At 44.5% G+C, this 15,843-nt stretch overlaps 1 pseudogene; it reads right to left on the reverse strand.

The window, feature by feature from the left end:
• Window positions 1-4,256: 4,256 nt before the first annotated feature.
• Window positions 4,257-5,549, reverse strand: LOC123927835 (annotated as a pseudogene).
• Window positions 5,550-15,843: the final 10,294 nt, after the last annotated feature.

Below are 15,843 nucleotides of genomic sequence, written 5' to 3' on the forward strand. Positions count from 1 at the left end.
TTCAAAACATCCATCCTATGGCGTACCCCCGTTTAAACTTTCAATGGCATCTGACCACACCAAGGGCCAAACCACTTTGTGGTTTACGAGGACTCCTGATGCAGACCCTTTGCTCTTATCCTCATGTCTCCGGCCTCTCTCCCTCTAGCCAGGTTGGCTAGAGGCTTCTTTTTTTTTTTTTTTTTTAATTTTTAATATCCAAAGCTCTTTCTCACTCATGGGACCATGCATATGGTGTTCTCTACCTAGCCCTCTCTCTCCCTGCTTCTTGACATGGCTAATTCCCCTCTCATCCCCCAGATTCTAGCTTCAGGACACCTCCTCGGAGAGGCCTCCCTGGCCATCCAAACTAAATCCCACCCCACCCCGGTCCAGCTTAGCCCTGGACTGGCACCTCACAGGGGCTCAGTAACTGTTCCTGAAAGGGTAGGTGTGGCCTTGATCCCAGGCCGCCTCCGAAGAGGTCCTGTTTCCCTCTTTCTCTGCTACCCAGGATGCAGCACCGGCTCCCTTTATTTTTACAATTTCTCAAAACTGCCCACACAAATACCATATTGTAGGGTTTCTTTCTCCTCCCAAATTAGCTGCAGAACCGGACAAAGACTCCTTGGCGGCTAGCTTCCTGGCTGTCTCTTTCAGTTTCAGGGTTTAAAACTAGTCCTGCAGGGGAGCAGTGGGAGAATGGAAATTCACCAGCAGGAAGAAGCGTCCGGGTCCGGAGACCAGCTGAGCTCCCACAGTCATGGTCGTGCTCTATAGTTAGCTCCTGACTTCCTTTCTTGGCAAGATCTTACCGGTTATCTAGGACAGTCCCCGTTTCAACTGTTCTGTTCTATTGTCCGACTATGTACATGAGTTTTCTTACCATACAGTCGCTCTATCCCTCTCCACCTGCTCTCCTCCCCACCCCGGCAGCGTTTCTTAAACCACACCTACATGCAAGAGTGAAAAGGCCATCGGTTCAAGTTTCAAGCCCTTGCTTCCCCATGCTAAAGTCTGTGTTACTTTGGGCAAATTACCCTCCCCAAGACTCAGTTTGCTCATCTGTAAAATAGGGAAACAGTACCTTCCTCCCAGGCTTTGGCTAGGAGCTGACTGGCATAATAGGCATCGAGCCTTTGGCGCTCATAGGAAGTCCCCCACCACCCCTCTCAGAATGGATGGATGGCATGACATTTTCAGCCAAAAATGCCTGGGCTCTAATGAACAATTCATTGCTTTCACCAAACAGCGTAGGTGGGTAACTGAGAGGGTGTTGAGGGACAAGTCCTTTCTCCCAGTTCTCCTGGGGTCTCCGTGGGGAGCCAGGTCATGTCTGTAGGTGGGGAGCTCAGTCCTCCTGATGAGGAATGTGCCGGGGTTCAGTCTCAGAGAAAGGACAAGTCTTCATTGGAAACCGGAGCTCAGAAGACTGGCCTCAGGCAGAAGGGAGAGGGCTTCCTATCTCTTGGGACCGGTTCTTCCAGGGCCCGACTGAGAGCTGCAGTGCCCCCCAAGACAGGGGCTGAAAGATGGCTTTTCCACGTGGAACCAGGGGAGAGGATGGGGCTCTGTTTATCGGGCACCCGTCTTGGTGTGAGCTTCCCTTAGAGACCCTAGAGCTTCCCCTAAAGGCTTATTTGAATGCCCTGGCTCAGATTCAGCTTTGCAGACGGACAGGGTGCCAACTCCTCCCGGGCCAGCATGGGAAGGGACGACCAGTGTCCCCAAGGCCCTCTCAGTGACAACCTTCCAAGGGGAAAGGTGCATCTTGGCGAATCTGGAGAGAGACAGAGGAGGGATGGTGCTTTCTGCTGCCCCTCCCCACAAGGGAATTCTTCTGGTGGCAACCCGGGCAGTCGCACCTGGACTTTGCTTTTATTAAGGGTGCTGGCCCTTCCTTTCAACACGTCAGGGGCACTTGTTCCAGACCACATAGGCTTCAGCTCCCAGAGGGCCCCACTTAGCAGAAGAAAGGGTACTTTCGGGCATGTCCTCACTGTGCCCGCACGCACACAGGTCTGCTAGAAAAAAAAGGAGCTGGGCCCTGAGGCAGGCAGCCAGGAGACCTGGAAACAAGGCTCCCACTCTCGGCTGCCTTTTTAGACAGAGCTCACCATTTCTGGGTTGTTCTCCCGTGGCTGCTGTAACAAACACCACCAAACTTCGTGGCTGAAAACAGCATATATTTGTTACCTGACCATCAGAATTCTGAAACAAGTTCATGAGGCTAAAGTCAAGGTGTCCGCTGGCCTCGTTCCTTCTGCCTCCAGGGAAGAATCCGTTTTCTGTCTTTTTTCACCTTCCAGAAGCCTCCTGCTTCCCCTCCATCACCATATCCATCTTCTGTGTCTGAAAGACTCTTGTGAGTCCCTGGACCCACCAAGGGCATCCGAAATAATGGCTCTTTTCTCAGTTCTCCTTAACTTCGACACAACCTCGAAGCCCCTTCAGCCATGTAAGCGACGCATCCCCAGGTATGGGGGTACTAGTAGGACAAGGGTGCCTCCGGGGAGCCATTGTGCTGTCGACCATAATATTCTCACCATATAAGCTGTTCTCTTCAAACCTCATGCATTTCCCGGGTTCCCAAAGGGACCTTCTTACGTCATCTCAAGCCAAAGGACCCCAGGCTGAAGATCCCTAAGACAGAGGCTCTGTAGAAACCTCTCATGACTTCTTTTCATGCTGAAAGCCCTTAAAGGAAGTTCTCACTAGTCTCAGAATCATCTCCTGGCTATGGCATCAGAGATCCATACAGCTCACCCCAAGCACTCCTCAACGTCAGGGCTTAGCGGAGGCCCTCCAGGAGCATCTCGATGGCAGAAGATGGAAACACCATGGAAGAGCCAGAAGGTGAGGTGGAGAGTAGAGAAGGAAGGGAATGAGCCCCTGCCCCCCATCTGCAGATGCACGGGAGCCTGACGGTCAATGTCTCACATAATCCTGACCACAATCCTGGGAAGAAACCAAGGCTCAAAGCGGGAGAATAATGTTTCCAAGGTCAGCAGGTGGCAGAGCTGAACGGGGGTGCGAGGTTACTCTCTGAGTCTACCACAGCGTAGCATGGGGTTGGGGTCACTGGGGCCCTGGTTTTGTATATTACCAGCATTTCCTTTCTCCGGCATGATAAACCATCCCAGAGAGGAGACTGTGGCTTATGATGACGAGGGCTATTTAGAGAGGTCAGGGCCATATACTCTGGGATTTAGAGCTTGTGGAAGTGAGAGGGTATGTGTGTGTGTGTGTGTGTGTGTGTGTTTCATTAACTCCTACTTACTTCTGGATATCTGAATGGAGAGGAGGAGGGGGAGAATGTCATAGGACATGGGAGTGTACGATCATTGCCTGGACAGGAAGGGAAGCCCAATGAATGATTACTAAAAACACCGTCTGTATTCAAGACATCCTCAGAACAGTGGCTTGAAATCACCATCATCATTATCCAAAGACATTTCCTGGAGACCTTGGTCCTGGGGCTGAAGAGATCCATTGAGAGTCAGATTCCTGCACCAATATGGTGGTGGAGAAATTCAGCGGAAAGAGACACAACCCCTTCCCCCAGGAGATACTGGAGAAGAAAAGGAGAGAACGAGTCCCTCGCTTCGGGAAGATCCCCGTGTGGCAGATGAAAAAGAGAGTTCCCAGTTTAGAAGGAGAGCTAGAACACACGGGAGCCGAACACACCCCCACAGAGGAGTTTCCAAATCCCCACGACTCAATGGCGGTAGAGCCGGAGCCAGAGGAAAGAGCCGTTAGAGGTGAGCTTGGTGAAACAGGGGAAGGTTCCAGGAGGAGGTGAGTCTGGAAGCAGAAGGAGGAAGACTGAAGTGGGGAGTCCACAGCAGAGGGCTGGGGAGGGAGAGCTCACTGATCTGGGGGGTCCGTGGAGGTGAGAGAGGCGGGAGAGGGAGCGAGCCAGGCAAGACCGCCGGCGGCAGGGCACTGGGTAGAGGAGGTAGAGTGGTCATCCCTTCTTTTTTTTTTTTTTTTTTTTTTTTTTGCTTCTCAATGGCTTTGATCATGTCTTTATTCAAAATTAGCTGTCCAGGGGCGCCTGGGTGGCTCAGTGGGTTAAAGCCTCTGCCTTTCGCTCAGGTCATGATCCCAGGGTCCTGGGATCGAGCCCTGCATCGGCTCTCTGCTTGGCAGGGAGCCTGCTTCCTCCTCTCTCTCTGCCTGCCTCTCTCCCTACTTGTGATCTCTATCTGTCAAATAAATAAATAAATAAATCTTAAAAAAAAAAATTAGCTGTCCAAAATTATTTGACTTTTATGAATAAATGTTAAGTTTTTAGGCAGCAGGCTTCTCTGCAGTGGGTTTCTTTTCTGCAGGCTTCTTATCAGCTGCTGGTTTCTTGGTAGCTGCAGGCTTTTTCCCCACCACAGGTTTCTCCTGCTTCTTCACACTAACACCCTTCTTTCCTTTCTTCGCTACCACAGGCTTCTTGCCTGGAACTCCCTTCTCATCTGATTTGGCTTCTAAGGCTGCCGCCGCCTTATCCATCCAGAGTTTGTGATTCTTGGCCTGGCGAAGAATGGAGTTCCGGCGCATGGTCTTTGCATAGGGGTTTAGCTTCAACATGATTCTCAGGTTCTTCAGTGGATTCTTCTTCAGGACCCTGTGATGAATCTTCTTGCGTGGTGCTTGGAGGGCTCTTTGGATCTCTGGACTTTTCAAGATTCTGCTAAGGTCTGTATTAAGCATCTTATGCATGGGAAGGTTGTAGTTATTCTTGAGGGAGGCAGCCTTACGCCAAGTGCCATATAGATCGTCTAACTTGCGGAAAGCACTTTCAGTCCAAATGCAGAAACGTCCCACATGCCCACCAGGAGCAAGTTTCAAAATGTTCAGTTTGCTTACATTAAGTAAAGTAATTCCAGGAATGTTTCTGAAGGCCTTGATGATACCATTGTCTTCATCATAGATGATGCAGGGTCCCCTGTGCTGGATACGACAGCGGTTTCTCATTCTGCCCTTGCCAGCTCTCATTTGCTGAGAGGCATAGACCTTTTTGATATCATTCCAGGCTTTAAGTTTTTTAAGAAGCAAAACAGCCTCCTTGGTCTTCTTGTAGCCTTCAACTTTATCTTCAACCACCAAAGGAAGTTCAGGAACTTCCTCAATACGATGACCTTTAGACATGACCAGCGCTGGTAAGGCCGAGGCAGCCAGGGCAGAGCAGATGGCAGATCGCTTCTGTGTCGTATTCACTCTGCGATGCCAATGGCGCCAGGTTTTGGTGGGTGCAAACATGCGGCCCCCACGACACATATTTCCAAAGGCACCCTGGCCAGAACGGTGAGTCCCACCACCTCGAACTCTGGGAATTCGAGCCACAGCTCTGCCAGTACCCCAAGACTCAGCACTGGTTTGATGACCTGCTAATTCACTGACAGCCTATGGCTGTCTATTGTTTTGCGCAAGTTGGTGTGAACAAAGTTCACAATATCCGGTCGAATGCGAGCCTTGAACACAGCAGGCAAAGTAACATTTTTGCCAGATGATTCCCCCTTCTCCGAGTACACAGATATCAATGGGCGAGCACACGCCATCGCGGGGAGAGGAGAGGGCCTGGTCATCCCTTCTTTAACGAGAAGGACCAGGGCAGGGATCCTATAGGAAATCAACACGCAGGTCACTGATCTAGGGGTCCTCAGGCGAGTGAGGATTGCTGGTCCCAAGTTTTTGAGTGCTTCCTCACCCAGCTTTCTCTGCCTAGTAACCACGCAGACAACACAGACTTGCACGGGCTCTGGTTCCCATTCTGAGGTGCCCCGCCCCCGCCGCCACGGCCATCCCACCCGTCCAGGCAGCAATGGTGCCTGGGTCACTTCCCATCCTGTCTGCTTACTGAGAAACAGATGGCAGTTCTGCTCAGCGGACCTGAACTCTCACTTGTCCACGATCTTCATGTGGTTTCCCTAGAGAGACCCATTTTCATAATTCTATGAGGAACTATCAACTTTCGTTAATTTACCAAGTATGTGTGAATACTGCAAGAGCAAGAGGGGAACCTGTGCCCAGTTTCTTGTTTGTTTGTGTGTGTGTGTGTTTTAAAGATTTTAGGTTTTTTTTATATTTTATTTATTTGACAGAGAGAAATCACAACTAGGTAGAGAGGCAGGCAGAGAGAGAGGAGGAGGAAGGCTCCCTGTGGAGCAGAGAGCCCAATGTGGGGCTCGATCTCAGGACTCTAGGATCATGACCTGAGCCGAAGGCAGAGGCTTTAACCCACTGAGCCACCCAGGCGCCCCTAAAGATTTTATTTTTTTGAGTCATCTCTACATCCAACGTGGGGCTCGAACTCACAACTCCGAGATCAAGAGTCGAATGCTCCATGGACAGAGCCACCCAGGTGGCCCCTGTGTCCTGTTTCCAACATGCTTGAGCACTTCATAGTCCACAGTCAGGAAAAAGAAGGGAAAAAAAAATAAACCAACAGGGCTGACCTAACTGGCTCTGGTTCCCCCAAATGACAAACCTTGAACACTTCCCAGAAACGTGGACTCCCAACAAAAACAGTGTTTGATCCCTGAGTTTGGCTGTGCTGAATCCGAGGGTCTGTTAATGAATATGACATTCATGTGAGAAAGCCGCTCTTTTCCACCATGAATGGAATGTTTAAACATGGTAATCTTGGTCATTTTTCACATTTCCCTTTAAATACTTGTCCTTTATATTTGGTCAGTCGGCCGTTGGAAGACCGACTCACTCATACTTTCCACAAGAGACCGTTTTCTTCCCTTTTCTAAAAACATTGGTCTCTGGTTCTGCTTTGGCAGCTATTCCTAGAGGTCACACCACAGGTGTCAAGGTCACGTGCACCTTGTCCAGACCCAGAGCCCTGGAGAACTCAGCTCACCCTCCCCTGGCTCCTCAGGGAGTCTTCTGTGAAGTGATGGAGCCCAATCCAATCCTCAGCCAAGTTCATTTCTGGCTCTGAAGGAGCACAGCCAGCTGTGCTCACACGGGTGACGGTGACGGTGGGAGTGGAACGTGACTCTACCACTGGGCGATGTCTGTCCCAGGGCAGCAGGTGGGATTTCTGGAATCGGACTCCCCCGGGGAATCTTTTTCTGGTGGGGGGGGAATGTGATTTGAGGATTCTGCTATTTTCTGGCATTTGAGAATACAGGGTTGAAAAGGGTTTCTGTGTGTGTTTCTTGAACTGTTTGTTTTTTTTTTTAAAGATTTTATTTATTTATTTGACAACAGAGATCACAAGTAGGCAGAGAGGCAGGCAGAGAGAGAGGAAGGGAAGCAGGCTCCCCGCTGAGCAGAGAGCCTGATGCGGGGCTCGATCCCAGGACCCTGGGATCATGACCTGAGCCGAAGGCAGAGGCTTTAACCCACTGAGCCACCCAGGTGCCCCTGTTTCTTGAACTGTTGATCGAATTCTCTGTGTTCACGTGTTTTGTCTTGGTGCCAGCGGAGATTCTGTTCACTCTAAGCTTGGAAACTTTTCCTCATCCCAGAGTTGTGGCTTTCCAGTGTATTCATTACGGTTCCAGGAGCTGGGGATAGTGACAAAGGTGAAAATCCTATACCCGAGATGAAAGGAAACAAAAGAGCTCTCTTTCTCTAAATAATTAATGATTCAAAATCAATGTCTCTTCTGAAATTTATATATCAGCTTAAAAAGGAGATTGTTATCATTGTAAGGGATTTGGGTATTATGAGGGAGAGAGAGGTTTGCTAATTCAGAAGGAAATTCCCAAATTACTCGAATTTTCAACACTGCATCTGTCCCAAAGACCTAATGGTGCTTAATGAGAGGACTTAATTGATCAGCTTTCTTAAAAGATATGGGTGGTGCCTATTTCTACCTCAGATTCTCTTCCTTCATCCAACTTGTACAAGGGTTGATAAAAGTATCTATTTTACAAATATGAAAAAATTCTGAGCGAACCAGTTGATAGTTCAGTCACTTCTGGCAGGAGATAATAAATCAGATTATGGTATAAAATCTTTTAAAATCTAATGGAGTAAGGTCCTATGCCAAACATCTTTTTTTCTGAAAGAAATATTACCATATCAAGCACTCGCATAAATTGGAAGAATCCAAAGATTTCTAAAATATTTTTCTACTTTCATGCTTTAAATCTGTTGACTTTTCGAGAATTTTTTTTTTTTGCTGGAACTTTAATGTAGGGAGAAAAGGGGGAAACCACCGCCCACAGTTTTGCCCATGAGTTTAATTAATGGCCTTGGTTACTAGGTTATAAAATAAGCAAAAGTATTACTGTTAAAACAATCTAACAGTTTAGGGGCACCTGGGGCTCAGTCGTTAAGTGTCTGCCTTTGACTCAGGTCATGATCCCAGGGGACTGGGATCGAGCCCCACATTGGGCTCCCTGCTCAGCAGAGGTTGCTTCTCCCTCTCCCGCTTCCCCTGCTTGTGTTCCTCTCTCACTGTGTCTCTTTCTGTCAAATAAATAAAATCTAAAAAAAAAAAGAACAAAAACCAACCTAAGACTTTTAAAATCTAATCTGTAGTTGTGTAAGAAGAAAAATTTGTATAATACTCTCATCAAGGTTATTCTTTGGAAAATTAAACCAGTAAATAATTTTGGTTCATAAACACTTCTACGCCTTCTCCCTGATTCTACCGCCATCGTAAAGCCAATGTGAAGACAATATTCTTGTCTGTACACTCACGGGTTTGCTTTCTTGTAGAAAGTGCAGTTATTTTGAATTGCTTAAATTTCCTCTACTGTTTTTGCTGGTCACATAAACTAACATTAATTTATTTAAGATTATAAAATTGCAAAATATAAAGTCCAGCTACGTTAATAATAAAAGGTAGCATTTTATAGAAAGAGATTATTTTGTATCGTGCTAAAAGAACACACAGTGTTAATGTGTTAAATTATAATTTCCAGAGCCTTAGTTAACTTTAAGACCTTAAAATAATATTAATTTGAGTTAATAATAAACAATCTTTGGATACTTGAACAAAATAATTTTAAAACACCCATGTGGTTACTTAATACAGCATCACGTAGCCTGCAGTGACAGGTGGAAAGCTTGAATAAATGCCTTTGGGTTATGTTAATGTACATAGAGGTATTTTAAAGAAGGGTAAAAAATGTCTGTTACAATAAGATGCGTATGCAAGATAATGAGTACGTTTTTGTTTATAAAGAGGGAAGAAAAGAATAATTTTATCATAAACTAAAAGTATCCTTGTGCCAAAACATAAAAGAAGACAGTAAGAGACAAATCTGAGGTTGTGTCACCAGCTTAGATGGTCTGAGGGGAAGTAAAATTCATTTTCTTGTGTAAAATTAGCTATAAATAATAAGTTTGAAAGGAGAAATGATGTGATCATTTTTTAATCAGGTGGCTTGATGTTAATTACATTATTCATTAGTAGTATATATTTTTATTGTAAATTATTACACTAATGAGCTATATGCAAGGAGCAAAGGTAGAACTGAGAATTGCTGCCCGTTTTTATACAAATGTAATCTATCCCAAACGATGCAACTCCCTTTTTATAAACATACTCTGTTAATTCTCTGTTCTTTTGTTATATTTCTACATTTTAACAGAAATTCCTTCTTTTTGAACGTGTTCATGTTCCTAAATTATTACTACCTATTGCTGTGTGTTTTTTAAAAGTATTGTTTTATGATTGGTTTCTGCCTTTAAATACTTAAATAAATTCATGTGTTGTATCCTCAGACAACTTTTTCAAATTTGACCTTGCCCAAATTCAGACCCCATCTGCAGAAACTGTGAAGACATCTTTTACACCAAACTATTTATAGGTTTTTTAAGATGGCCAAAGTTAACACAAGGATTTATTTTTTCACTCTACGAAATGGGAGTCATGAAAAATAGTAAGTTCTATTTGCCATTCTGCAGACGGCTGATGAGCCTGACATAATTGTCAGAGCCGAAACATTCAGCTTTATTAAGGTTCAATAGTCATAGTAAAATGTATTGATTTCAATATTTCAATGATTCTATGATTCTATTGGAAACAGTCACGCTCACATTTCACTTTGAAAAGAAACATTTCGATGTTTCACAGACACTGACCGACACAAAAATTGTCAACACAGTCATTTACTTTAAATTTTGTCCCGACGTTTAATTGTCCTTGGCAACTGGTAACATTCTTACTTTATGGCATACAATAGAAGCCCTTGAGATTCGCTAATGCCCTCAGTCTCACAGACTGATTGCATATTATCCCTTCATAAAAGACTCCAAGCTCCTCTGTTCTTGCTGATTCGCCAGAACCATTTAATCTCATAATTAAAGATGATAATTAATTAATCTTACAATTACAGATGATATTTCCTTTTTCTGTGCATCTAGTAAAGGCTCCTGCTACAAACTCAAGATCAGGAATTGAGTCCCATGGAAGAAATCACAAAAGGGTATCAATAAAGAATTGAACTGTTGACTTTCGATACCACAGGACAAACCCCCATGGGTACAAGCTTCCCGGTGCAATCTGCCATCTCTGCCGTGGCCCTGGTAGACTGAATTAAGGGATCGAATCAAAATCTGTGGAGTGGTTTTGGTCTAAATTCAAACATGGGTCAGCCAACTGTGGCCCTCGGGACGAACCCAACTAGCTGTCTCTTTTTGTAAATAAAGTTTTACTGGGACACAGTGATGCTCATTGGGCTACTGTTATCTGTGGCTGCTTTCCCACTTCCACAGCAGAGCTGAGTGATTGTGTGTATGAACAGTGGAAAACCACACAGCTCTGTAGAAGAAGACCACCTAACCCAAGAGCAGCACAATAAAAATTAACTTCCTAGAACTAAATGAACTGATTTCGTTATGATTCATATTTACACGAACTGACATAGAGGAAAAAACCTTTCCATTCCATCGACTTCTTACCCTCAACAGATTATACCTACACAAACTAGAATGAAGCACTTTTAAAAAATATTGTAATAGGGGCGTCTGGGTGACTCAGTTGTTAAGTGTCGGTCTTCCGCTCAGGTTATGATCCTGGGGTTCTGGGATCGAATCCCGCAATGGGCTCCCTGCTCAGGGGGAAGCCTGTTTCTCCCTCTCCCACTCCCCCTGCTTGTTTCCTCTCTTGCTGTGTCTCTCTCTGTCAAATAAATAAATAAAATATTTGAAAAAATGAAAAAAAATGTTGTAATAATATATCTTATTTAACCCAGTATTTCCAAAATATTGACATTTCAACATGTAATCAATCTAAAAAATGTTAATGAAATATATTTTACAAGTATCATGGAACACTATATCATAAAAACTAATGATATACTATATGTTGACTAACATAACATGATAAAATTTTTAAAATAGGATAAATAAAATAAAATAATGATACAAGAAGGAAAAAAAGAAATATTTTACATATTAAAACTTTTATATCTTCGGGCTCCTGGGTGGCTCAGTGGGTTAAGCCTCTGCCTTCGGCTCAGGGTATGGTCTCAGGGTCCTGGGATCGAGGCCCGCTCGGGCTTTCTGCTCAGCGGGGAGCCTGCTTCTCCCTTTCTCTCCCTGCCTCTCTGTCTACTTGTGATCTCTCTCTGTCAAATAAATAAATAAAATCTTAAAAAAAAGAAAACCTTTTATATCTTCAAACCCAGTGTTTACTTTTATACTTACAGCCTATTAAAGACTGTCTGTGTCATTTTATCCCAATTGAACTTTCAAATTTCAAAAGAAAAAAAAATTCCATGGGAGATCTTAATATAGATTATAAGCTAACATGTCATCAGGACAATGAGAAAAACAGTTCTACAGATTAATGATGTGTGTTGATTGTTCTCACCTACAAACCAATGTCAAATAATATGGAAAGTGAGTTTACTGAGTTCCTTTACTTTTTTGTGACCAAATTTCCTATTTTATAAGTTTGGGGGGGAAACTGTAACCAAATCACTATAGTTTTTCTGCCTTTAGAAGGAATTGATACTTACAATCATGGAGGTCATTAACATAGGTTCAGGAAGAATCTGTCCTTTTTCTCGCCAGGTTATAATTGGATATTGACTATGCCAAAAATAATGCTTAATTAGGTAGGACGAACCCATTATTAAAGAACATAGGCTACAATTCACATGGGGGAATGACATCTATGATGAAGAAACTTCCCAGGAACAAGACTTACAACTTAAGAAATTCCAGCATTACTGGAAATGAAAAATTTCACTTCCTGGCAGGCCAGAACTATTAACAAATATGGGAATCTTAGAGAAAATCATGCTAATAAAGATGGTAAAGGGCACCTGAGTGGCTCAGTCAATTGAGCAACTGGCTCTTTTTTTTTTTTTTTTTTAAGATTTTATTTATTCATTTGACAGAGAGATCACAAGTAGGCAGAGAGGCAGGCAGAGAGAGAGGAGGAAGCAGGCTCCTTGCGGAGCAGAGAGCCCGATGTGGGACTCGATCCCAGGACCCTGAGATCATGACCTGAGCCGAAGGCAGCGGCTTAATCCACTGAGCCACCCAGGCGCCCCGAGCAACTGGCTCTTGATTTCGGCTCAGGTCATGATCCCGGGGTCATGGGACTGAGCTCAGAGCCGGGCTCCCTGCTTCTCGGGCAGCCCGCTTCTCCTTCTCCCTCTGCCTGCAGCTCCCCCTGCTTGTGCTCTCTCTCTCTCTCTCTCTCTCAAATAAATAAATAAAATCTTTAAAAAACAAGAACAAAGCATGTATGTATTAATCAATGCCTCTTAATATGCATATGAAAATAAACTTTCATCAACTGAAACAAAATATTAATTTAATGACATTGAGTCGGAAGAGCATTAATCATCTTAAAGTTTTCTCAGTGGCAAGAACTTGCACACAAGGAAAGAAAACCTGTAGAAGCAAAACCTGACCCTGATTCCTGACTATACGCCACACGGGATCGGGGGAGGCGAGGGGTGGGGCAGATGCAGTGCATCAGGATAAAAACCCAAACAACAGGTTTCCTGACTGGGTCAGGGCTTACGACAAGCCTTGACTGGTTGTCATAAGTATGGGCTCTCTGACAAAAACAATTTTATCCCTGATTTTGACGAGGCTAACAAGTGAAGATAGGTCATAAATGAGAACGTATAAGAAAGCGGCTGGTTTCCACCGTGAATACCATAGCCCTGGTCATCTCGATTTTCCCTTTAAACACCTGTGTTTTGTATTAGACTATCCAGTCTTTCTTCCTAAAGTCTGATTCCTTTTCCCAAATAATTGTTCTCTCGTCTGAGTGCTTCTGTCTCTGAGTCGTTGATGGCACGGACTATGAGCCAACGACAACACTGAGCCGGAGCTGCAGATTTGGAAATGAACTTGAACTCCTGCCTGGCAGAAGTCTGTATCTGGAGGAGAAGACTCACCTGTAAATAGAGGACTTCCCCTTCAAATATCTTGTGGGAAGTTAATACCACATCTGTTTGCTTTGACACCTCATGAGAAAAGAAGGGATTCTCAAAACAGTTATGCCCAAAAGGCCACCCCAGGGGGCCAGGAACTTGTCCCGGGAGATGTGGTTCTGTCCACACTCCTGCTCCTGATCCAGCCTCATCCATGCCTCCCTCATTCCCCTCCCCAACTCAACCACTCTTGAGATCTTTCAGTTCCTGGAACATGGCAGCCTCTTCCCACCCCAGGCTTTTTCTGTCTCGTCTGCCTCACATGCTCTTCAGCCAGACCAGAACCTTCCCTTCCCTCCCACCTCTGTTTACACATCACTTCCCATGGAAGCTTTCCCCGATGACCCACACCACTTATAAAGCCTCCCAACTCCCTCTTGGTAAACTTCTCACAATTCTAATAAATAACTTACTATGTGATTCTTTGTTTAATGTCCATCTTCTCTGACAGACCATATACTTCAAGAGAATGGAGACTGACTCTATTCTAGCTCATCTTTCTGTCTCTGCCTTCCCCTACAGTGCAAGACACCTGTGAGGGCTCAGTAAGCATTGGTCGGATGAGTACGTGGATGACCAGGGTAGCATGGGGGCTTATTCAGAGTGACAAGAACTATTGAATGAAATGAACATCAAGTTCCAAACTCAGAATAGAGGACCATTCTTGAGATCACTCATTCATTCATTTATCCAGTCATTCAGTAAGTATTTTACTAAGCGTCTACTCTGTGTCAACTAGAGATAGACACAACAGTGAATAAAATTAACCCAATCCTGGTTAATATTCAAAATATAGAAAGAAGTGATACAACCCAGCACCAAAAGAACAAGTAATCCAACTAAAAATGGGCAGAAGTCATAAATAGACATTTCTCCAGAGAAAACATACAGATGGCCAACAGACGCATGAAAAGATGTTCAACGTCACTCATCATCCAGGAAATGCAAATCAAAACCACCATGAGATACCACCTCACAACTGTCAGAATAGCAAAAATCAACCACACAAGAAACAACAGGTATTGGCGAGGATGCGGAGAAAGGGGACCCTTCATGCACTGTTGGTGGGAATGCAAACGGGGGCAGCCACTCTGGAAAACAGAATGGAGGTTCCTCAAAAAATGATAAATAGAATTACTATATGATGTAGTAATTCTACTACTGGGTATTTACCCAAAGAAAATGAAACCATTAATTGAAAAAGATACATGTACCCCTATGTTTATTGCAGCATTATTTACAATAGCCAAGATATGGAAGCAACCCAAGTGTCCATCCATAGATGAATGGATAAAGAAGATGTGAGATATATATACCTTTTTTTCTCCATTATATGTGTGTGTATACACACACACATTTATATATGTGATGGAATATTACTCAGCCATAAAAAAGAAAATCTTGCCATTTGCAATAGTGTGGATGGATCTAGAGGGTATAATGTAAAGTGAAATAAATCAAAGAAGGACAAATACCATATGATTTCACTAATATGTAGAATTTAAGAAACAAAACAAGCAAACAAAGGACAAATAAAAAAACAGACTCTTAAAGCCAGAGAACAAACTGGTAGTTACCGGGGTGGAGATGGGCAGGGGGATGGGTGGAACTGGTGAGGGCGATTAAGGGTACACTTACTGTGATGTGCACTAATGCATAAACTTGTCGAATCATATATTGTACATCTGAAATTCATATAACACTGTATGTTAATTATACTTCAACTTAAAAATAAACTTCAAAAGAATTGGCCAAGTCCTTGCCTGCAGTCTGAAGGATAAATAGGAGTGAAATGACCACAGGTCAGAGCTGGGAGACTACTGCCCTTGGGTCTCTTGCATTTCTGCGCATCCTAGGAGCAGAGGACCAGGCTGTCTTTGTTCCGGGCTACCTTTTTGATGACGTTTGTACAGCAAACAGCCTTGGAAGATAGAAACAGTGTCTTCCCCAGGAGCAAAAGGCAGCTTCATTGACTGTCCAGTATAGTAAAGATAACGTCTCCCTGCAGGTCCAAAGAGAGGCAGGCTCGCTGCGCGTTGTACAAGCTTTGGGTTTCTTAAACTCAGAGTTCCTCTGCTGTGGGGCAAGACATTGCATACACGGCACCCACCTGGGCAGCTCCGACGTCACCCCTCCCCACCCCCGGAATGTGGGGCCAAGGGAAGTGTGTCGGGGGGCCCATAACCGGTGTGTTAAATGAAGTAAATGCAGATTATGACCTGCTGAAGAAAGAGGGACTAGCCATCCCCAGGGGGTCGGCCGGTGGCACCTCCAGCATCAGAGCTCCCATTTTGGGGAAGTGAAGACCCTGGGGTCATTTTGACTGAAGGCATGGTTTCTATACAGTCACATGAGGAATGTCAAGTCACAAGATTTTTTACTTACAAATCCCAGAAACAAGGATAAATGGTAATCAGCAGAAAGAAGGGTGGTCCTCTGGAGGTCACGAGCAGGCAGGAAATAGAGAGCAAGCACCTATTACTTACAAGGTGGTTGG

This window comes from Meles meles, chromosome 17, assembly GCF_922984935.1.
Source record: "Meles meles chromosome 17, mMelMel3.1 paternal haplotype, whole genome shotgun sequence".
Lineage (NCBI taxonomy): Eukaryota > Metazoa > Chordata > Mammalia > Carnivora > Mustelidae > Meles > Meles meles.